At 51.5% G+C, this 15,486-nt stretch overlaps 1 protein-coding gene across 1 annotated transcript in view; it reads left to right on the forward strand.

Moving 5' to 3' along the window:
• Positions 1-5,098: 5,098 nt before the first annotated feature.
• The window catches only part of GEMIN8 (gem nuclear organelle associated protein 8), a 42,507-nt gene continuing 32,119 nt past the window's right edge, over positions 5,099-15,486 (forward strand). The window contains exon 1 of the mRNA XM_066578391.1: positions 5,099-5,174. The gene's annotated coding sequence lies outside the window, so the exon portion shown is untranslated. The remainder of the gene's footprint in view (positions 5,175-15,486) is intronic.

Consider the following 15,486-nt stretch of genomic DNA (forward strand, 5'->3'; position numbering starts at 1 on the left):
CGAGGGAGAAGATCCCGGCGGCCATCTTCACCAGGTAAGTAAGAAGTCACCGGAGCGCGGGGATTCAGGTAAGCGCTGTGCGGTTTTTTTTTTAAGTCCCTGCATCGGGTTTGTCTCGCGCCGAACGGGGGGGCTGTTGAAAAAAAAAAAAAACGTTTCGGCGCGGGACAACCCCTTTAAGGGGTTAAGAGTAGTTAGGGGGGCCTCAAGATGAACTTTTGCACCCGGCCCATGAGCCTTTAGGTAGACCCCAGGCATATAGTGCAGAGCTGTGTGTGGACCGTGTGTGCAGTGCAGAGCTGTGTGTGGACCGTGTGTGCAGTGCAGAGCTGTGTGTGGACCGTGTGTGCAGTGCAGAGCTGTGTGTGGACCGTGTGTGCAGTGCAGAGCTGTGTGTGGACCTGTGTGCAGTGCAGAGCTGTGTGTGGACCGTGTGTGCAGTGCAGAGCTGTGTGTGGAACGTGTGTACAGTGCAGAGCTGTGTGTGGAACGTGTGTGCAGTGCAGAGCTGTGTGTGGACCGCGTGTGCAGTGCAGAGCTGTGTGTGGACCGCGTGTGCAGTGCAGAGCTGTGTGTGGACCGTGTGTGCAGTGCAGAGCTGTGTGTGGAACGTGTGTGCAGTGCAGAGCTGTGTGTGGAACGTGTGTACAGTGCAGAGCTGTGTGTGAACCGTGTGTGCAGTGCAGAGCTGTGTGTGGAACGTTTGTACAGTGCAGAGCTGTGTGTGGAACGTGTGTGCAGTGCAGAGCTGTGTGTGGAACGTGTGTAGAGTGCAGAGCTGTGTGTATTGTGTGTGCAGTGCAGAGCTGTGTGTGGAACGTGTGTACAGTGCAGAGCTGTGTGTGGAACGTGTGTGCAGTGCAGAGCTGTGTGTGGAACGTGTGTGCAGTGCAGAGCTGTGTGTGGAACGTGTGTGCAGTGCAGAGCTGTGTGTAGAACGTGTGTGCAGTGCAGAGCTGTGTGTGGAACGTGTGTGCAGTGCAGAGCTGTGTGTGGACCGTGTGCAGTGCAGAGCTGTGTGTGGAACGTGTGTGCAGTGCAGAGCTGTGTGTGACACGTGTGTACAGTGCAGAGCTGTGTGTGGAACGTGTGTGCAGTGCAGAGTTGTGTGTGGAACGTGTGTACAGTGCAGAGCTGTGTGTGGAAAGTGTGTGCAGTGCAGAGTTGTGTGTGGAACGTGTGTAGAGTGCAGAGCTGTGTGTAATGTGTGTGCAGTGCAGAACTGTGTGTGGAACGTGTGTACAGTGCAGAGCTGTGTGTGGAACGTGTGTACAGTGCAGAGCTGTGTGTGGAACGTGTGTGCAGTGCAGAGCTGTGTGTGGAACGTGTGTACAGTGCAGAGCTGTGTGTGGAACGTGTGTACAGTGCAGAGCTGTGTGTGGAACGTGTGTACAGTGCAGAGCTGTGTGTGGAACGTGTGTGCAGTGCAGAGCTGTGTGGAACATGTGTGCAGTGCAGAGCTGTGTGTGGAACGTGTGTGCAGTGCAGAGCTGTGTGTGGAACGTGTGTGCAGTGCAGAGCTGTGTGTGGACCGTGTGCAGTGCAGAGCTGTGTGTGGAACGTGTGTGCAGTGCAGAGCTGTGTGTGACACGTGTGTACAGTGCAGAGCTGTGTGTGGAACGTGTGTGCAGTGCAGAGTTGTGTGTGGAACGTGTGTACAGTGCAGAGCTGTGTGTGGAAAGTGTGTGCAGTGCAGAGCTGTGTGTGGAACGTGTGTAGAGTGCAGAGCTGTGTGTAATGTGTGTGCAGTGCAGAGCTGTGTGTGGAACGTGTGTACAGTGCAGAGCTGTGTGTGGAACGTGTGTACAGTGCAGAGCTGTGTGTGGAACGTGTGTGCAGTGCAGAGCTGTGTGTGGAACGTGTGTACAGTGCAGAGCTGTGTGTGGAACGTGTGTACAGTGCAGAGCTGTGTGTGGAACGTGTGTACAGTGCAGAGCTGTGTGTGCAGTGCAGAGCTGTGTGTGGACCGTGTGTGCAGTGCAGAGCTGTGTGTGGACCGTGTGTGCAGTGCAGAGCTGTGTGTGGACCGTGTGTGCAGTGCAGAGCTGTGTGTGGACCGTGTGTGCAGTGCAGAGCTGTGTGTGGAACGTGTGTGCAGTGCAGAGCTGTGTGTGGAACGTGTGTGCAGTGCAGAGCTGTGTGTGGACCGTGTGTGCAGTGCAGAGCTGTGTGTGGACCGTGTGTGCAGTGCAGAGCTGTGTGTGGAACGTGTGTACAGTGCAGAGCTGTGTGTGGAACGTGTGTACAGTGCAGAGCTGTGTGTGGAACGTGTGTACAGTGCAGAGCTGTGTGTGGAACGTGTGTGCAGTGCAGAGCTGTGTGTGAAACGTGTGTACAGTGCAGAGCTGTGTGTGGAACGTGTGTGCAGTGCAGAGTTGTGTGTGGAACGTGTGTACAGTGCAGAGCTGTGTGTGGAAAGTGTGTGCAGTGCAGAGCTGTGTGTGGAACGTGTGTAGAGTGCAGAGCTGTGTGTAATGTGTGTGCAGTGCAGAGCTGTGTGTGGAACGTGTGTACAGTGCAGAGCTGTGTGTGGAACGTGTGTACAGTGCAGAGCTGTGTGGAACGTGTGTGCAGTGCAGAGCTGTGTGTGGAACGTGTGTACAGTGCAGAGCTGTGTGTGGAACGTGTGTGCAGTGCAGAGCTGTGTGTGCAGTGCAGAGCTGTGTGTGGAACGTGTGTGCAGTGCAGAGCTGTGTGTGGAACGTGTGTGCAGTGCAGAGCTGTGTGTGGAACGTGTGTGCAGTGCAGAGCTGTGTGTGGAACGTGTGTGCAGTCCAGAGCTGTGTGTGGAACGTGTGTACAGTGCAGAGCTGTGTGTGGAACGTGTGTACAGTGCAGAGCTGTGTGTGGAACGTGTGTACAGTGCAGAGCTGTGTGTGGAACGTGTGTACAGTGCAGAGCTGTGTGTGGAACGTGTGTGCAGTGCAGAGCTGTGTGTGGAACGTGTGTAGAGTGCAGAGCTGTGTGTAATGTGTGTGCAGTGCAGAGCTGTGTGTGGAACGTGTGTACAGTGCAGAGCTGTGTGTGGAACGTGTGTACAGTGCAGAGCTGTGTGTGGAACGTGTGTGCAGTGCAGAGCTGTGTGGAACGTGTGTACAGTGCAGAGCTGTGTGTGGAACGTGTGTGCAGTGCAGTGCTCTGTGTGGAACGTGTGTGCAGTGCAGAGCTCTGTGTGGAACGTGTGTGCAGTGCAGAGCTCTGTGTGGAACGTGTGTGCAGTGCAGAGCTGTGTGTGGAACGTGTGTGTAGTGCAGAGCTGTGTGTGGAACGTGTGTGCAGTCCAGAGCTGTGTGTGGAACGTGTGTACAGTGCAGAGCTGTGTGTGGAACGTGTGTACAGTGCAGAGCTGTGTGTGGAACGTGTGTGCAGTGCAGAGCTGTGTGTGGAACGTGTGTGCAGTGCAGAGCTGTGTGTGGAACGTGTGTGCAGTGCAGAGCTGTGTGTGGAACGTGTGTGCAGTGCAGAGCTGTGTGTGGAACGTGTGTGCAGTGCAGAGCTGTGTGTGGAACGTGTGTGCAGTGCAGAGCTGTGTGTGGAACGTGTGTGCAGTGCAGAGCTGTGTGTGTAGTGCAGAGCTGTGTGTGTGGACCGTGTGTGCAGTGCAGAGCTGTGTGTGGACCGTGTGTGCAGTGCAGAGCTGTGTGTGGAACGTGTGTGCAGTGCAGAGCTGTGTGTGCAGTCCAGAGCTGTGTGTGGAACGTGTGTACAGTGCAGAGCTGTGTGTGGAACGTGTGTACAGTGCAGAGCTGTGTGTGGAACGTGTGTACGGTGCAGAGCTGTGTGTGGAACGTGTGTGCAGTGCAGAGCTGTGTGTGGAACGTGTGTGCAGTGCAGAGCTGTGTGTGCAGTCCAGAGCTGTGTGTGGAACGTGTGTACAGTCCAGAGCTGTGTGTGGAACGTGTGTACAGTGCAGAGCTGTGTGTGGAACGTGTGTACAGTGCAGAGCTGTGTGTGGAACGTGTGTGCAGTGCAGAGCTGTGTGTGGAACGTGTGTGCAGTGCAGAGCTGTGTGTGGAACGTGTGTGCAGTGCAGAGCTGTGTGTGGAACGTGTGTGCAGTGCAGAGCTGTGTGTGGAACGTGTGTGCAGTGCAGAGCTGTGTGTGGAACGTGTGTGCAGTGCAGAGCTGTGTGTGGAACGTGTGTGCAGTGCAGAGCTGTGTGTGGAACGTGTGTGCAGTGCAGAGCTGTGTGTGGAACGTGTGTGCAGTGCAGAGCTGTGTGTGGAACGTGTGTACAGTGCAGAGCTGTGTGTGGAACGTGTGTGCAGTGCAGAGCTGTGTGGAACGTGTGTACAGTGCAGAGCTGTGTGTGGACCGTGTGTGCAGTGCAGAGCTGTGTGTAATGTGTGTGCAGCGCAGAGCTGTGTGTAATGTGTGTGCAGTGCAGAGCTGTGTGTAATGTGTGTGCAGTGCAGAGCTGTGTGTAATGTGTGTGCAGTGCAGAGCTGTGTGTAATGTGTGTGCAGCGCAGAGCTGTGTGTAATGTGTGTGCAGTGCAGAGCTGTGTGTAACGTGTGTGCAGTGCAGAGCTGTGTGTAATGTGTGTGCAGCGCAGAGCTGTGTGGAACGTGTGTACAGTGCAGAGCTGTGTGTGGACCGTGTGTGCAGTGCTGTGTGTAATGTGTGTGCAGCGCAGAGCTGTGTGTAACGTGTGCGCAGCGCAGAGCTGTGTGTAATGTGTGCAGCGAAGAGCTGTGTGTGTAACGTGTGTGCAGTGCAGAGCTCTGTGTGTAACGTTTGTGCAGTGCAGAGCTGTGTGTAATGTGTATAGTGCAGAGCTGTGTGTAATGTGTGTAGTGCAGAGCTGTGTGTAATGTGTGTAGTGCAGAGCTGTGTGTGAAACGCAGAGCTGTGTGTTGAACGTTTGTGCAGTGCACAGCTGTGTGTGGAACGTCTACAGTGTAGAGCTGTGTATGTAATGTGTGCAGAGCTCTCTGTGTGTGTCTGCAGTGCAGATCTGTGTATGTAATGTGTGTGCAGTGCAGTGCAGAGCTGTGTGTGCAGTCTGCAGGAACTCTTGTGCTCACGAGAACATTGTCCTGCAGTAAGGACAGGCCTCCACGAGGCTCCCCAGCAGCAGCACATCCTGCAGGCTGACTCCTCCCACACTGGTCACATGCCCCTGACGTCAGCCAGGTCCTGGAGCAGCATGGAGAGCTGGTAGTGCTGCGGAGGTAGGAGAGCTGCTATTAGTACCGCTGTGTGATAGTGCGGGGCTTCCTCCATTGCTGGCTGCATTGTCTACAGGGCATAATCCACTGGTCAGGTCTTGTTAGCACCTGCAGGGGAGGCTGGGCAAAATAGTGCAGCATGCAGGGGGCAGCATCCCCATCCTCGGTGGTGTCCCAGGAATGGTCGCTGCTGTTACATGGCGGCTGCCCCGGTGCATTCATGTATAATTTGCGACCACCAGAGCTGCTGCCGCTCTCTGGCCACCTCACACAGGCGTTTAATTACACAATTAGTGGACAATTAGTGCTTCGAGTAGGGTATGCAGAGCACAGCTGCAGCGCTGTTTTCTGCATACTCCTGTCGTGTTCACAGACAGGATACCAGCTGAAACAATAGCATCAGCGGTATCCTGCTGAGAACTCATCGCTCGGTCCTGATAAGGCTCATCGTTGTCTTTAAGCAAGCTGAAAGACACCGATGAGCGAATCGTGAACGAAAACTGCACGATGTCTGTGTTTAGACGCAATGATTATCGCTCAAAAGACGGCTTTTGAGCGAATTTTGAGCAATAATCGTTGGGTCTAAATGGGGTATTAGAAACGTGTCGGACCTCGCCCAACATGGGAGCTGTGCAGGGAAATCTCGATGTTAGACAAGGTCCGACACTGGATTGGAAAGGGTTAAAGGGGTTCTCCAACAAACAAAACTTGTCTAGATACTCTTGTTACATGCAGTGTGCATTTTAAGGAGATATATATTATACAGGGTTGCAAAACGTCTGTAAATTCACAGACGGTCCATAAAAAACAGGCTTGTAGTGTCCAGTGGGGGAAAAACCTGTCTGTGATTGGGTTTTTTTTAACGTTCAGTGACGTATGCCCAAGTGTGTGCAGTGCAAACAGAGGAGTTGGGAAGGGGTGCGCTTGTAGAGCGTTCACAGCACTGGGCAGCCAGCCTTGTGTAGAAGCAGTAGTACATGTCTATGGGAGAGCACACAGGACTCTGAGAAGAGTCACCCCACATGCCGACCGCTGGATCGCCACCCCTTATCGCCAGCCACATATCCACCCCTTCCTTCCCAGCTCCCTGTCACGTCCCCCAACAGCACCATTACTTAGTTTGTGGGGACATGACAGGTTCCCTTTAACATGGGGGTGGGGGATGTTTGCACTCCCTATATCTAAGCCCAGGGTAGCCAGCTGTGTCTATATCTTCATTTAGAGTATGCAAAAATGGGGTATTCTGCCGGCCATACTTTCTAGCAGAAAAAAATACCTTCTGTGATTTCACAAACAGGGATTTTTTTCACCCAATCACCACTCAAAGTTTTTCCCACACTGCAGCTGGTACTGTAGTGATGGAGGGGTAGGATTGGGGCGGGTGCCCAGCGGACCTGATGGTGCAGCATCTACAAGGTCCTACAGCAGCAGAGGTTTCATGTCCGCAGGCAGACAGTCTGCTCCGTTAGGTTGTCACCAATCCAGCCTCTCTGGTCGCTGCTTCCCTCCTGGAATATCTCAGCTTTTCTCTCATTCCCGCTCTTGTCTTTGCTCTTCCTCTCCAGTCTATACATTTTATCTCTTTGTTTCCAGTCTCTGTATTTTCATCTGCTTCCCCACAAACTCTGAGCAGACCTGTAGACGGTAGAGGTGAGCACCGTGACTTGTATGAGGCAGCCACCTGGTTGCCAGAGGTAGAAGGAGACTCTGTACATTTGGCTTAGGCCACTCCCACACAGGCGTTTGTAAACGCAGCGTTATTACTAGGGCAGAGCTCCTTTGTACAGTGTGAGCGTTTGCCCACTTTCAGCGCAGTAATTACGCAGGCAAAGCAAGCTGACGACGTCACCACTTTCACTTTCCCTCCTGGTGGCATAGAACAGTGATGGCGAACCTACAGCACGCGTGCCAGAGGTGACATGCAGAGCCCTCCCTGCTGGCACGCGTCGCCACTGCCGGCATTCACTCAGCAGCGCTGCTATCTGCACTGATCCTGGCGCACACTGTGACTTCGGTGTGCAGCCGGGATCCTCCTCCCCTGACGTATCGTACTTGATTCTGCGAGAGCAGGGGGGGAGGTGTCCGGCGTCAGTGTGCACCTGCGATCAGCGCTGCTGGAGGGAGCGCCGGGCAGAGGAGGAGTGGCGCTTCCACGAGCAGGAGGGGGTAAGTATGTGGGTCTCGGGGGTGAATGGTGGGACGCTGTGGGATGTCACTATTACACTGGGGGATGCTGTGGGATGTCACTATTGCTACTGGGGGACGCTGTGGGGGGTCACTATTGCTACTGGGGGACTCTGTGGGGGGGGGTCACTATTGCTACTGGGGGATGCTGTGGGGGCGGTCACTGTGATAATAGGAGGCCGCTGTGTGTGTGTGTGTGTGTGTGTGTGTGTGTGTGTGTGTGTGTGTGGGGGTCACTGTTACTGTTAGGGAGGTCACTGTTACCGCTGGGGTATGTTTACATGTGGCGGAAATGGGCAGGGCTTTTTCAAAATAGACAGGGTGCAGATTTTGACTGCTTTTTGGATGCGGAAGTGCTGCAGAATTTACCACAGAAATTTCTGCTGTGGACTTTCTGCAGTTTTTCCACATCCAAAAAGCAGTCAAAATCTGCACCCTGTCTATTTTGAAGCGGCCTTGTCCTTTTTCGAACGACGGGGGCAAAATCATACGTGGTGATAAGCCCCGCCCCGACGTGTTGGCACTTTGCGATAAACAAGTGGGTTTTGGGTTGCAGTTTGGGCACTCTGTCTCTAAAAGGTTTGCCATCACTGGCATAGAACGTTGTGTTGAAAAATGTGGTACAACACTGTACATAGTCTTCTACCATGTTTTTGACTGCGTGGAAAATGCTCCCCCTTTGATTTCCACATGGGACATCGCTTTTAAATATGCTTACTCATCAAAAATATAACAAACAGCGCTCAAAAAACGGGGCGTTAGAACACGAGTGTAAGAAGCCCCATTAAAATTAAAGGGGTTGTCCCGCGCCGAAACAAGTTTTGTTTTTTTTCAATAGCCCCCCACTTCGGCGCAAGACAAACCCGATGCAGGGGTTTAAAAAAAAAAACGCATAGTACTTACCCGAATCCCCGCGCTCCGGTGACTTCTTACTTACCTTGCGAAGATGGCCGCCGGGATCTTCACCCACGGTGGACCGCAGGTCTTCTCCCATGGTGCACCGTGGGCTCTGTGCGTTCCATTGCCGATTCCAGCATCCTGATTGGCTGGAATCGGCACACGTGACGGGGCGGAGCTACGAGGAGCAGCTCTCCGGCACGAGCGGCCCCATTCAGAAGGGAGAAGACCGGACTGCGCAAGCGCGTCTAATCGGGCGATTAGACGCTGAATTTAGACGGAACCATGGAGACGAGGACGCTAGCAACGGAACAGGTAAGTGAATAACTTCTGTATGGCTCATAATTAATGCACGATGTACATTACAAAGTGCATTAATATGGCCATACAGAAGTGTATACCCCCACTTGCTTTCGCGGGACAACCCCTTTAATAGAGGCGTTTTACAGCAGGGTTTCAACACTGCGGTATACTCTGTAAAAAGTGTTGAGTGTGTGAGAGGGGCCTTAGGCCAGGCTCACACCAGCGTAACATTACTGCGTATTACCATGCAATATGTAGTAACTTGCAGGCAATCAAATAGATTGCCTTAAGCTCTATTTACACGGGACGACTGTCAGGCAAACTATGCCCGACACTCATACCTGTGTCTCCGCGCTCCCGGCTCCTACACGGGAGCTAGCAGAGCAGGCTGGGTCACAGAGCGGCCAGCAGGGAGGCGGGGCAGTGCAGGAGATTCCTCTCCTCTCTCTCCCCCGCCCCTCTCCATCCACATATCACAGCTGCCGTTCACTACTGAACGATGAGCGATAAGCTTCATCGCTCATTGTTTATGCAGCATAAAAGATCAGCGATCAGCTCATCGTTTAGTTTAAACGGCAGCCGTTCAGTAGTGAACAGCCGCTGTGTTATGTCAATGGAGAAGGGCGGGGGAGCGAGAGGAGAGAAATCTTCTGCACTGCCCTACCCTCTTGCTGGCCGCTCCGTGAGCGAGACAGCTCTGCTAGCTCCTGTGCAGGAGCGTGGAGACACAGGAATGAGTGTCAGGCATCGTTTGCCCTACAGTCGTCCCGTGCAAACGGACCTTTACGCTGATTTGCTCACATTTGCAAGTAAGCATTGCAGAATATGTGCGCGCAAAAAAGAACACTGCATGTTCTATTTTGCCATGTATTAGGCTTGAGAGACACTTGGTCTCTAGGGGAGTGTAATCAATGCCACCCATACGCAATTTAATGGTGTATTGACGGCATATATACATGCCGCTGTGAAGTGACAGTGTAGGAAATTGGAACAAAAATAAAAAAACAAAACCAGGAAGATACGCTGTCATGCGCAGTACAGTATCCCTGCCATGCGCTGATATTACGCATATGTCTATGTGAGCCAGCCTTCTGCTGCAGGATACACCCCAATGCAGGTGGAAAACTGCCCTAGGCTCCCTATGAACCAGGTGGAAGACTCAACCTCCCTCCTCAGTATCAAGGGGAATCCTTAAACAGAGGGCAAAATGCAGCCAAACTGTGCTAAACCCGCTGCTGTTGGCCCCCCTCACACAGGCGCCTCTTTCTGCGATTAACCTGACATTGTAAGGAGCGCGCTAATCGTGGTATAACGCTCCCATTGTTTTCAATGGCTCCTCTCAGGCAGCCGCTCGATCGCAGCGTTTTCCAGTGGAATCTTTTCTATTGTTCGGCGTTTAGCGCGCCTCATCAATGATGATATATGCTAAATCCAGCTGTCGGGCGCAGGGAGCTGCGGCCGAAAGCAACATCGCGGTGCATTGCCGAACACCTGCATGAGGGAGGCCTGAGTGAATTCATAGTCTCATCTTCTATATATTTGTCAGTGTCTGTTCGGTTGTTTGAACATCACAGACAAACTGTACGACTGACATGACATTTTGCACACCGTATAATATCGACCCGGAGAAGGTTATGGGCTAAAAAAATTCAGAAATGTTGTCTTGGCAACCTTTTTTGCATTTTTTTTGCCTTTGCTTGAATTTTAATGCAGCACCCCCCAAATTCACTTTCACCAATGGATTCTATGGACTCTATTTAGTATTCCTGGTTATTTCCAGCAAGTAATTCCCACTAGAAGAGTCAGACTGAGCGCTGATAATTTGTGTCTCAGGAAATATGTCCCCAGACAGGAGTACATGGAGCAGCCGAGGAATGAAAACTGTTGCCTACAGCAACCAAGCACAGCTTTCATTTTACCTCAGCACTAAGAGGATTAAAAGCTGTTGCCCATAGCAACCAATCACAGCACAGCTTTCATTTTACCTCAGCACTAAGAGGATTAAAAGCGGTTGCCCATAGCAACCAATCACAGCACAGCTTTCATTTTACCTCAGCACTAAGAGGATTAAAAGCGGTTGCCTAGAACAACCAATCACAGCGCAGCTTTCATGTTGCCTCAGCGGTATAATATATAGCAACCAATCACGGCACAGCTTTTATTTTATCTCCTCCATATAGTATATGGCTGATACATTCTCATAGCATTAATCAGCATCGGTGCTTCCATATTCTTGCATATGTTCTGACATCCTCTTTTTTTACATTAAATGTCCCATTTTGTATCGCACATGTTCTGTATCGGGTACCCGGGCTATACATATATAACGCACAATCTGTTTGTGTCGTATACAAATCCACACTGCTGGTCCGATTTGAGTGAGATTTAGCATGAGCGTTCTTTAGCACCAGGCGACAAATACTGGCAGAATTAAAAATCGAAGACTCACAGACGTCCCCTGTAATTATTATTGCCATCAGCAACCAATCACAGCGCAGCATTCACTTCTTACACTTCTGAGGTAAAATAAAAGCTGCGCTGTGATTGGCTGCTATGGGCAACAGCTTCTTGTTTTGGACGACTTCCATAACAGTGCGGTGCGGGGCTCATTGTTGTGGCTCACTTTGTATATTCCAGGACTGCTATCTGTAAAATCGCCGTGCGACACGGAGTATATCTTCTAATAAGTTACATTTTAGGTAACTTGGTACAGGGGTTAATGCCTTTTAGCATTTGCTTTCACTCTAAGGCCTCCTGCAGACGGGTGGAATTGCATTGTGAAATTCAGAGCAGGATCCCGCCTCCGGATTCTGCAGCAAATCTAACCCATAGCATGCAATGACAATACGCAATTTTCTGTCCACGATCGGAAATCTATTGCGATGTTCTGCTCGTGGGGGAGAGATCGCAGCATGCTGCGATTTTGTACGGGCTACACACGGACAGCTTCCATTGAAGTCAATGGAATCCATCCATCCAACAGCCATTCTGCAATCATCATTGCAGAATGGTTATGGGCGCTGTAACATCTCCACTGCGCATATGCGCCAGCACATCCACAGAAGATGACGCACAGGTGAGCTGGGGTGGCCTGCTGGGCACCAGGTTGAACTCCGCAGTGGGGATCCTGTATGCGGGGTCTGACCCGCCCGTGTGCAGGAGGCCTTAAAGGAGATGTCCCGCGCCGAAATGGGTTTTTTTTTTTTTTTTTTAAACCCCCCCCCCCCCCCCCCGTTCGGCGCGAGACAACCCCGATGCAGGGGTTAAAAAAACAACCCCCACAGCGCTTACCTGAATCCCGGCGGTCCGGCGTCTTCATACTCACCTGCTGAAGATGGCCGCCGGGATCCTCTGTCTTCATGGACCGCAGGGCTTCTGTGCGGTCCATTGCCGATTCCAGCCTCCTGATTGGCTGGAATCGGCACGTGACGGGGCGGAGCTACACGGAGCTACACGGAGCCCCATAGAGAAGAGGAGAAGACCCGGACTGCGCAAGCGCGGCTAATTTGGCCATCGGAGGGCGAAAATTAGTCGGCACCATGGAGACGAGGACGCTAGCAACGGAGCAGGTAAGTATAAAACTTTTTATAACTTCTGTATGGCTCATAATTAATGCACAATGTACATTACAAAGTGCATTATTATGGCCATACAGAAGTGTATAGACCCACTTGCTGCCTCGGGACAACCCCTTTAATAATGCGCCTATGTATTTACCAGCAGACGGGGCATCCCGGAGTTTGCAATGTAGTTTAATCATTACAAAATGAGCCACTAATAACCTATCTGTGGCTCCAAGAGGGTTGCAGATTATGGCCCCTACCTGGCCTGCCCTATAGCATAGATACTAAACTGATGGAGCACTTTTAGCATTGCTTGTTTCATCTCCTTTCTAATGCAGCACATGCAGAATTTCCATTTCTATTATGTTTTCATTTACAAGAATGGACTTTAGATCATGGCAACTTATTGATTTTTATGTTTACCTTTTTTTTAGCTTTTATGTTCCTTTCTCAAAATATTATATTTATCTCCGATGAATTTAGTAACCGTGCACATTCCAGTGATATCTGATGAAGGGGTATAAAGCCCGGAAATGCATTATATTTGCTGATTCGCTTAATAGAGAAGTCAGGTTCAAGCCTTGACTCTGTATTGTGTTCTTCGCTATGTAGTGTGTGTGACTGGTAGTGATTCTCCAGGTCCACAGCACTTTCTCACAACTATTGGCATAACTAGAATACTTGCTACCGGTATTATTGTACCTTGACGCCACCGGAAACTAGGGGTTCGGCAGGGAAAACTCCCCTCTCACACCCTTAGTTTCCGATTGGCAGAATACGTAAAAGTCCTGTACCTGAGGCGACCTGCCTGTGTACGTTACCCGGCGCTGTAGTGCTACAGCCCTCTTACCTGGCTCCGTGTCACTCTGCGGCAGATGTAGCCTTTCACACTTCCCGGATCCGCAGTGCATTTGGCAGTCCCCTGGACTTTGGGTCCCTTGTGCGCAGCACTGCCATCACTACTATGCTCCTGGACGCAGCAGCCGCCGCCAGTGATTGTCTGTGCCACCGGGCCTGTCACCTCCCTGCAGCGCCAGCGATTAGTACATTACATCGCCTGCCGGTAGGAAAATGAATGGGTGGGCGCTTCAGAACCGGGGCTGCCGTGTGCTCCAGGAGTCTGCGTGCGCCGGCTGTCACGTGTCTCCTGGTGGTCATGTGGCCTCCCTTCAGCTGCGCCGATTTCAAAGGAGCGGTGGGCGCTTATGGGCCGGCCCCGGCGTGTCTTCCTGCAGTATGCCGCTGCTGGCTCCCACTGTGCCTGCCTTTGGCCCTCTGGCCTCCCTAGATCTGCGTGAAAGTTACATCAGCTTCGAGAGGGGAAGAGGGGGGAGTTATCTTCCTGGTGGAGTCAAGATACAATAATACTCTTGCTACCACTGCAGAGGACCCTTTTGGGGTGCAATGCCTTATTGTGTTTCAGGCCTGTGTCACAAGGGTGCAGCGGTATAGTTGTTTTTGTGGCACTACTTTGTAGCATTCTTTTGCCGGCATACATCACCTATGAGACGCTGTCAGATCTGTGGCTCCAAGAGGGTTGCAGATTGTGGCCCCTACCTGGCCTGCCCTATAGCATAGATACTAAACTGATGGAGCACTTTTAGCATTGCTTGTTTCATCTCCTTTCTAATGCAGCACATGCAGTATTTCCATTTCTATTATGTTTTCATTTACAAGAATGGACTTTAGATCATGGCAACTTATTGATTTTTATGTTTACCTTTTTTTTAGCTTTTATGTTCCTTTCTCAAAATATTATATTTATCTCCGATGAATTTAGTAACCGTGCACATTCCAGTGATATCTGATGAAGGGGTATAAATCCCGGAAATGCATTATATTCGCTGATTCGCTTAATAGAGAAGTCAGGTTCAAGCCTTGACTCTGTATTGTGTTCTTCGCTATGTAGTGTGTGTGACTGGTAGTGATTCTCTAGGTCTACAGCACTTTCTCACAACTATTGGCATAACTAGAATACTTGCTACCGGTATTATTGTACCTTGACGCCACCGGAAACTAGGGGTTTGGCAGGGAAAACTCCCCTCTCACACCCTTAGTTTCCGATTGGCAGAATACGTAAAAGTCCTGTACCTGAGGCGACCTGCCTGTGTACATTACCCGGCGCTGTAGTGCTACAGCCCTCTTACCCGGCTCCGTGTCACTCTGCGGCAGATGTAGCCTTTCACACTTCCCGGATCCGCAGTGCATTTGGCAGTCCCCTGGACTTTGGGTCCCTTGTGCGCAGCACTGCCATCACTACTATGCTCCTGGACGCAGCAGCCGCCGCCAGTGATTGTCTGTGCCACCGGGCCTGTCACCTCCCTGCAGCGCCAGTGATTAGTACATTACATCGCCTGCCGGTAGGAAAATGAATGGGTGGGCGCTTCAGAACCAGGGCTGCCGTGTGCTCCAGGAGTCTGCGTGCGCCGGCTGTCACGTGTCTCCTGGTGGTCATGTGGCCTCCCTGCAGCTGCGCCGATTTCAAAGGAGCGGTGGGTGCTTATGGGCCGGCCCCAGCGTGTCTTCCTGCAGTATGCTGCTGCTGGCTCCCACTGTGCCTGCCTTTGGCCCTCTGGCCTCCCTAGATCTGCCTGAAAGTTACATCAGCTTGGAGAGGGGGGAGGTATCTTCCTGGTGGAGTCAAGATACAATAATACTCTTGCTACCACTGCAGAGGACCCTTTTGGGGTGCAATGCCTTATTGTGTTTCAGGCCTGTGTCACATGGGTGCAGCAGTATAGTTGTTTTTGTGGCACTACTTTGTAGCGCTCTTTTGCCGGCATACATCACCTATGAGATGCTGTCAGCTCCGCCGCATTTTCTCCCAAGTTCCCATCACTGGTCTTCAGGCATCTCTTCCTGGTCAAGTATTTGAAAATCCCGCTTCCAAGAAGCGCCGCCTTTGATTGGCTGAGCCGCTTTGCTCAAGAGCCAATCAGAGACAGCTCTTCCTAGAGGCAGGGACTTTCAAATCCTTGACCAGAAAGAGATGCCTGAAGACAAGTGCCGGGATTGGGGAGAAGATGCGACGGAACTGATGGCGCCTCTTTTTTTTATTTTTTTTCAGCAGCTCGGGCTTATTTTAAGGCTTTTACAGTAGGATTTCCTTTTGCATTTTCATGCGATGCAACACATAGGAAGGCTCCATAGGGAAACATGGGCTACGAAACATCACAAGTAGCAGTAATATTTAGCAACCTGCAATTTTGTTTTCTTTGCAAGGTCGCAGACTACAAAACATCGCTTATGTGAAGGAACCCATTGGAAAGCATGGGCTTCACATACATGCTATTTGTAGCACTGTGGCATCGGGAGAAAATCGCGCGATTCTGTCACCCGCGTCAAATCGGACTCATTGTATGACCTGA

The sequence above is a fragment of the Eleutherodactylus coqui genome, chromosome 1 (assembly GCF_035609145.1).
Source record: "Eleutherodactylus coqui strain aEleCoq1 chromosome 1, aEleCoq1.hap1, whole genome shotgun sequence".
Classification (NCBI taxonomy): Eukaryota; Metazoa; Chordata; class Amphibia; order Anura; family Eleutherodactylidae; genus Eleutherodactylus; species Eleutherodactylus coqui.